The following is an 8750-nucleotide window of genomic DNA, read 5'->3' on the forward strand; positions in this document are numbered from 1 at the left end:
CCCCACCTCCCCTCCTCCCGCCGCCTCCCCCCCCACTTTCACTGGTCTTGGGACTCCTCTCCCCCAACTACCAGGACCATAGATCTAAATGTTTCAAAATGTATACCTAAAAAGAAGTAAAAAAAAGAAAAAAAATTCCCCTGAACTTCTTTTCTTACGTTTACCTGCTATCTCTAATATATATATATATTAAAAATAGAAGGTAAACTATCTAATATATCTAATATATATATATATACACACATATATATACATGTATATACACACATATATATATATATATATATATATATGTTCCAGCAGATTTCCACTCAGTCAGAGACTGCACAGTGATCCAATGCAGCCTGGACTTCCCTGGCCCCAGGGTCCTACAGAGCCTGAACAGTAATGCCTTGGCCAGCAGTCCAGCTTTCTTGAGTCCTCAAAGATGTCGAGGCCCCTAGACAACAGGAAGCAGTCTAAAGAGGACAGTGGCCTCTACCACCACCCATTCCCATTTCCTTACCTTTAAAAATAAACAAAAGGGAGGGATGTTAGAACCTGCTGTTCTGTCACTCCACCTTCAGAAGTCACCTTCTTTACCATCCCATATGCGCATGCTCCAAAGCCCTTATAAAGTCTGGCCGACATGGCCAGCTGTCTGTCTGTCTGCCTGTCAGCCTGCCTGTCTCTCCGTCTCTATCTTTCACTTATCTCTGCTCAGAGGTGGCCTTTCACATCCCTCCTACCTTCTAATAAATCTCTTGCATTAGGTCTGTTGCATGGTGTTTATTTTGCAGCATTCCTTGGCCCCTCAGTTGCCACAAGACCTTTACACTTGTTTCTTGCAGAAGAGCCAGTTTCAGTTCTCAGCACCCACTTGACCACTCACAACTGAAACTCCAGCTCCAGGGGTATACTCTCTCACTTCTGATACCTGTGAGCGTTCATGGGGTGCATACATACATAGAGACGCAAGCAAAGCACCAGGGAACAGGAATACAAACCAGTAAGTCCGAAAAAGAAAATCCCAGCAGCAACTGTTGACCATCCTGCATCTGCCTCACGAGTGTTGAGATTACAATGCTTCCCCACCCTTGGCTACGGGAAGTAATTCTTAATTCTCCTTTAATGTGCTGGTGCTGTACTTGCAACCACCAACTCCTTTTAGGAAAGGCTTTATTTTTAGAGTAGTGGTAGGTTCAAAGAAATTGTGTCAGGACGGACCCCATCACTCTTCCCTTTCACCCACAGGGGAGTCCTTCCCACTGTCCACCACAGGGGAGTCCTCCCCACTGTCCACCACAGGGGAGTCCTCCCCATTGTCCACCACAGGGGAATCCTCCCCACTGTCCACCACAGGGGAGTCCTCCCCACTGTCCACCACAGGGGAATCCTCCCCACTGTCCACCACAGGGGAGTCCTCCCCACTGTCCACTATAGAGAATTCCTCCCCACTGTCCACCACAGGAGAGTCCTCCCCACTATCCACTACAGGGAAGTCCTCCTCAATGTCCATCACAGGGTCGTTTGCTATAACCAGTGTGGTGGCCTGACTAGGCTTGGCCCAGGGACTGTCACTATTAAGAGGGGTGACCTTATTGAAGGAAATGTAGTCTTGTTAGAGGACAGGTGTCACTCCGTAGGTTGGCTTTGAGGGCTCCTATGCTCAAGTTCCACTCAGTATAGATTGAGATACTTCTGGATGCCAGGAGAAGACAATCTCCTTCTGACTGCCTTTGGATCAAGATGTAAAACACTCAGTCCCTTAGATGTAAAACACATAGTCCTCTAGAGCACTATGTCTGCCTCCAAGATTCTGCCATGCTTCCCACCATGATGATAACGGACTTAATCTCTAAAAGCCCCAATTAAATGTTGTCCTTTATAAGAGTTGCCTTTGTCCCGGAGTCTCTTCACAGCAATAAAATCCTAGCTAAGACAACCGGCAAACCTCCTGCCATTAGCTTGCAAAGTTCACAGGTCAGACAGGAGTGATTCTGTCGTGCATTTGACTTGCTCATTTTGTACATGAGATGGGGACAGAAAGGGTTAAATAATGTCCTTGCTACCACTCAGTGCTGTACTTGGCCCCCCAGTAGCTGGAGTGTGGACTCTGATCCGCACAATGCCACACTGTCACTATGTTTGGGCTTGCACACGTGTCTGTGCGTTGTCCACACCAGAATGTAAGAGACACTCCGAGAGACCTACTGTGGCACCCAGAGCCTATGGAGACACTGCCACCAAGTTGGTCCTCCCCAGTGCTAGCAGGTACAGTGAAAATGGTGGGTGTCAACCCTGGTCTTGAGTACCCCAAGACTTGAAAAAGAGTTCCGAGTTCAGTTAAAAGAATGTGGGAAGGTTTCGCTGGTCCCGACACTCAGCAAGAACCCCCATTTCCAGCGACCCTGGCTGCACCTGGAATCCTTTCAAACTCTGGAACCTGAATAGTAAAAGAGGAAAGTTCTCCATTGTAGAAAGGTGATGGTAGCACCATTGACCTGAGTTACACGGGCTGCCTACATTTGACTTTAGAAGCAAGAGAAATGAACATCCACATTGTGCTTCTAGAATCTCCCAGAAAGTCACACAGCTTTAGTGGAGGAGAATATTTGGAAGACTTAGAAACACTTTCCATGAACTTGTTTTCAGCTGAGGATGCTGTATAGCACACTGGCCACCCCCAAGCCTCTGCTCGTTGTCTTAGGGCTTTAGTGCTGTGAGCAGACACCATGACCTAGGCAACTCTTATAAGGAAAACATTTAATTAGGGCTGGTTTACAGGTTCAGAGGTTTAGTACACTGTCATCAAGGTGGGAGCATGGCAGCATCCAGGCGGGCATGGTGCAGGAGGAGCTGAGAGTTCTACATCTTCATCTGAAGACCACTAGCTGGTTCCCACATGGTTAGGAGGATGGTCTCATTGCTCACCTTCACAATGACACATTTCCTACAATAAGACCACACTGACTCCAACAAGGCCACACTTCCTAATAGTGTCACTTCCTGGGCCAAGCATATTCAAACCACCACATTGCACTCCCTGGCTCCCATAGGCTTATTCAAACATCTGAGTCTATGGGGGCTATATCTATACATAGCAAAAGTAAAAAACACATTTAGTCCAACTTCCAAAGCCCCCATAGTCTATTCATGCAATCTCTTAACTGTAATCCACTATAAAATGAAAATCAAAAGCAGCTCACATGCTTTCAACATCACAGGATAAACATTACCATTTCAAAATGTCATAGTGAAGAAATACCAGACCAAAGCAAGATGGGAAACCAGCTGGGCAAACTCCAAACTCTGCATCTCCATGTCTGATGCCCAACTCCTTTCACTTTCATTGACTGCAACACAATTCTCTTGGGCTGGTTCCACTCCCTGTTAGCAGCTTTCCTCAACAGGTGTCCACGGCTCTGGCATGTCAAACATCCTGGGGTCTCCAAGGCAACTTGAACATAGCTTCTGGTTCCAGTGTCTGGGATCCACACGTGATCTTCTGAGCTCCTGCAAAAGGCTTGCTTCACTTCTCCAGCTCTGCCCTCTGTAGTACCCACACTAGGCTCTGGCTGACTTCACTCCACTGCCACTGCTGTTCTTGGTGATCGCTGTACTGGCATTTCCAATACACTGGGGTCTTCTGCTGCAACTAGGCTTCACCAATAGGCTCTCTTCATGGTGCCAAGCCTCAACTCCTTTGCATGACCCCTTCAGCCCCGGGCTGTGAACTACAACTGAGACTGCACCTTCATCAATGGCCTTCCATGGTCTCTCAGTGCCGAGCCTCAGCCGCTCTTCATGACACCTTCATGCTTTCAAAACCAGTACTACTTGGGTGACTCTTACACGTTACCAAGTCCTGCTGCAGCAAGAGGGTACAACCTTGGCTATCTCTGGAACACAGCTTCTTTGTGCTTTCAGAAAATACTTCTTAGATTTCACCTCAGTGATACTAGTCTTGTCTTAATCACGGCTGATTTCTTAGCGCCAGCTAACCAACATCGATTGTCCCAGTAGTCCCTTCTATTCTGGACTCTAAAGCCAGAGCCAAAACTGGCCAAGTTCTGCTGCCTGCTCAAACTGGAACATTGTTTTATTATGTCATCTTGCTTTATTATATTATCACCAGCATTTTGTTTTCCAACTCCTTCACTGCCTAAACTTGGATATCCTGGAACTTGCTCTGTAGGTTAACCTTGGACTCAAAGATCTGCAGACACCATGACCCAAGGCAACATTTATAAGGACATTTAATCAGGGCTGGCTTACAGGTTCAGAGGTTCAATCCATTATCACCATGACAGGAGGCATGGCAGTGCCCAGGCAGGTAAGGTGCTGGAAGAGCTGACAGTTCTACGTCTTCATCTTAAGACCTCTAGAAGAAAACTGGTTTCCATGTGGTTAGGAGGAGGGTCTCATTGCCCACCTCTACAGTAACACACTTCCCCTAACAAGGCTACACCCACTCCAACAAGGCCACACATCCAAAGAGTATCACTCCCTGGGCCAAGCATCTTCAAACCACCACAGACGTCAAAAATAAAATCTTATCCTACAATAGAACTGCTGCAGAAGTGCGTGCTAGTAAAGTCCAGGTGGCCTTTCTCACTCTGATATCTCCTGTGTGTGCTTTGACTGTCACACAGGAAGCGCCTCAGGGCTTCTTTGGCCCTCTGAGTCACCACTCTTGGCCATAAAGAATAAATTTAGAGCAATGTGCTACTGTGACAGGTAGGTAAGGGCTGAGGTGACTACAAAGAGACCAAAGAGCAAACTCATGGATTGAACACAAAGTACAACAGTAACTGACTACCCCTCCTCCCCCGATGAGTGATGTATGACTACACTTCCAATGTCAGCATCTTTGAATATTAAAATAAAACAAGCCGGGCAGTGGTGGGCCACGCTTTTAATCCCAGCACTTGGGAGGCAGAGGCAGGCGAATTTCTGAGTTCAAGGCCAGCCTGGTCTACAGAGTGAGTTCCAGGACAGCCAGAGCTATACAGAGAAACCCAGTCTCAAAAAACCAAAAATAAAATAAAATAAAACAAAATGAAATAAAAAACCTTGAAGGCCTGGCCCTCACCTCACATTAGCAGAGTCAGGGCCATTGGCTCTACCCCAGCAAAGCTCTTCACTAATCAGGGGTGGGGGGAGCAGTCAGTTACTGTTGTACTTTGGGTTCAACCCAAGAGTTTGTTTTTCAGTCTCTTAGTAGCTGTGTCAGCCCTCAGCTACCTGTCACAGTAGCCCAGCTTTCACACTGCTCTAAATTGAGTTATAATCTTCATGGAGTCAGAGTTGAGAACCAGTTAAGTCCAGTTAACCAATAGTGCAGCAAGCTAGGTGGAATTTATAAAACCCTGTATCTCCTAATCCTGACACATAGCCAATAGCAAAAAGTAATTTGAATTTGGAGATTAGACCTGTAATCCACCTCAACCTTCTGAAGGAAGAGCAAGAAAGGAAACCTTTCCCTTTGGCATCAATTCGTTCTTCCTTGTTGTCTAAATATATGTGAAAGCAAGGGATAGAGGAAGTGGGGCAGGGATGGAGAGATGGAGGGAGGAAGGAGTCATTCTCCCAGAAGCTTCGTGTCTTTAATTTTTATTTATTTATTGTTATATGTGCTTGTACATTTGTGTGCACCATGTACATTCTGGTTTCTCAGAAGTCTTGAAATGGGCATCAGATCCCCTGGAACTGAAGTTACTCAAGGTTGTGAGCCACTACACCCGTGCTGCAGTTGAACCTGGGCCCTCTGAAAGAGCAGTGTGTGCTCTTAACTATTGGGCCATCTCTCCAGGCCCTCACCCCCACCCCCCAGTATCTTTGAAATTTGTTCCCCAGCAAGACTATCTGATTGGTCCAGAATCAACCCAAGCAATACTAGCCGCCTTTCACACACCAACCCCCCTAACCCCATGTGACCAGATAGTGGCACCACTCACCCCCTAAGGATGCGACTTTACCCAGAAACTTCTGTTCTGGGACTGCAGAGCTGTGGCATTGTGTTAATATGTAGTGTTAAATTTAGAATTTAGCTACAACTGCACCCCTCCCCGCCCCCATCCTTCAGTTTCTTTAGGTCTCAAGCAAATGTCACTCTCTTAGGAATGTCTACCAACCACTCCCTCCTGTCCCCCTCCTGTCCTTGGCTCTTGCCCCTCACCCACTTCATTTTGTTTCCTCATACCAGATTATGGAATGAACAGTGGGTTAAACTGTTTCCCAAATACTGGGCCAAAACTGCTTCCAAATGAACCAAGAGACATCACATTGACATGCCGCTAAGAAATGACCCTTCATTCAGAATGACCTCAGTGTTGAGATTTTTGTATTTTTCACATTGATTATTCCTGTGTTGAGAAACAAAGAACATCACCAAATAAGTAACAAAAACACTGTGGCCGTAGCCTACTAGGCAGCTCTAGGCATGTTCGATCCTTGCTCTCTCCACCAAGCTGGCTAACTTCTGATTTCTTCTTGTACTGGAGATTGAACTCAGAACTTTGCCCAAGTCCAGCAAACAGTTTATCACTGAGATATAAGCTCAACCCTTAAAGATTTGTTTGCTTTTTAAAATAAAATATTTTATTTTGCAGTTTGTATGTGTTGGGGTAATCTTTCTGTACACTGTGTGAAGATGCGTCTCTGTCCTTCCTCGCCTGCTTAAGGCATTCTCTGATTGGCTTTAATAAAGAGGCCAATAGCAGGATAGGAAAGAGAAGGCGGAACTTCCAGACAGAGATACAGATTTTGGAAAGAACCAGGCACTAGGGATTCACCAGCCAGACGTGGAGGAAGGAACAGGAGAGGTGATGGAACACATGGCAGAACATAGATTACAATAAGCAGGTTAATTAAGTTACACAAGCTAGGTGGGAACAGCCTAGCTGTAAGGCCTAAACATTCATAATAAATATAGATATCTGTGTCATTATTGGAAGCTGGCAGGTCAAAACAGTCCGGCGGTGTGTGTATGTGTGTGTGTGTGTGTGTGTGTGTGTGTGTGTGTGTGTATGTATGTATGCATGCATGTATGTATTATGGGTGTTATGGGTGTTTTGCCTGCCTCTAGGTCTGCCCTATTTGTGTGCCTGGTAGCCACCTGTAAAAATGACATATGATTTCCCTGGAACTAGAGTTGCAGGCTGTTGTGAGCTGCTCTGTGGATGTTCAAATCTAACCCCAGGTCCTCTGCAAGAGTAGCCAGTGTTCGTAACCGCTGAGCCATCTCTCTAGCTCTTGATTTTGGTATTCTTGAGCCTTCTATGTAGTTTAACCTTAAACTTTAAGCAATTTTTATTTATTCTTACTGAAATGTGTGTCCAGGGAGGTGTTCTGATGTCATGTGTGGGCATGTAGAGGTCAGAGCACAGATTTCTGGAGCCATTTCCCTCCTTCCATGCCTGTGGAGACAACGTCCCTCTTGTTCCGTGTTGATGGACACTCCAGGCAAACTGTCCCCCAAACTTCCAGCAATTCCCTTGTCTCTGCCTCTCCTCTCGCTGCAGAACTAGAATTATAGATGCCAAAATATTTGGCTTTTTGGCTTTTTGACATGGGTTCTGGGGTTCAAACTCAGGCCATCGGGCTGAGCAGCAAGTGCTTTTCCCTGCTGAGCACGTCACTGTGCTAACAGTGACCTCTATCACCCACCGTAGCCTTCTAAGTAGTTGAGAGTACAGACCTACACGACCAAGTCACAGTCACAGTGACTGCCACTGATAGATCCATTTTCACGTCAGAACGCTGTAGCATAAACATCATCCCTCAGGCTTTACCACCAGGGGGTACCAGACTACACATTCAAACATCCAGGGTACCAGACCACACATTCAAACATCCAGGGTATTAGACCACACATTCAAACATCCGGGGTACCAGACCACACATTCAAACATCCAGGGTATTAGACCACACATTCAAACATCCAGGGTACCAGACCACACATTCAAACATCCAGGGGGTACCAGGCTATAGACCCAAACATCCAGGGGGTACCAGACTACACATTCAAACATCCAGGAGTACCAGACTATAGACTCAAACATCCAGGGGTAGCTGACTACAGATTCCCGACCATCTGACTTTGATACTCAGTGTTCTCACCTACTCTTCATGGACTGCTCCTCTCCTGTGAAGGGTGAAGGGATGGCCTAAACTTGTACTGTATCAGCAGATGGGTAGATGGACCAACCCCCATCCCTGGACCCAGCAGCATCCTTCCCCTCTTGGTCCCGACTAATTTTCTACCCTAGAGATGCTGCTATAGAGTACTGAGGAAAAAAAAAAAGAGTCAGTTAGGAAGACATGAAGAATCTGGCTGGCAGGCCACTTATCTCCAGGTGATTATACACATGCTTGCAATTGTGAAGGTGTGCCAAGTGGTTTCTAAGTCCCCCATAGCTCTAGGTTCTGTGTTTAAAAGCTCTAGCACAGACACTCAGCCTCAGACTGCAGAGTTCTATGAATGGCTCTGACTTGTTTGAAGTCAGAAAAACTTCTTGAAGAAGTTTTTGAAAGTAAGGCTAGCTTTTCTTTTGGGGTACACATCTGTGAGAGTCAGAGGTTATGTTTCACAAGTCAGTTCTCTCCTCCCACCATGTGGGGCCCTGAGGATCGAACTTATGTTGTCAGGCTTGCCAGTAGATGCCTCTATCCTCTGTGCCATCTCACAACCCAGGGATGGCTTGTAGGAGTTTGAGATCATGTCGATACAGTTCCAAGAAGAGGGAACGAAGCCATGGAGCCCCCAA

The sequence above is a fragment of the Mastomys coucha genome, unplaced genomic scaffold, assembly GCF_008632895.1.
Source record: "Mastomys coucha isolate ucsf_1 unplaced genomic scaffold, UCSF_Mcou_1 pScaffold7, whole genome shotgun sequence".
NCBI lineage: Eukaryota > Metazoa > Chordata > Mammalia > Rodentia > Muridae > Mastomys > Mastomys coucha.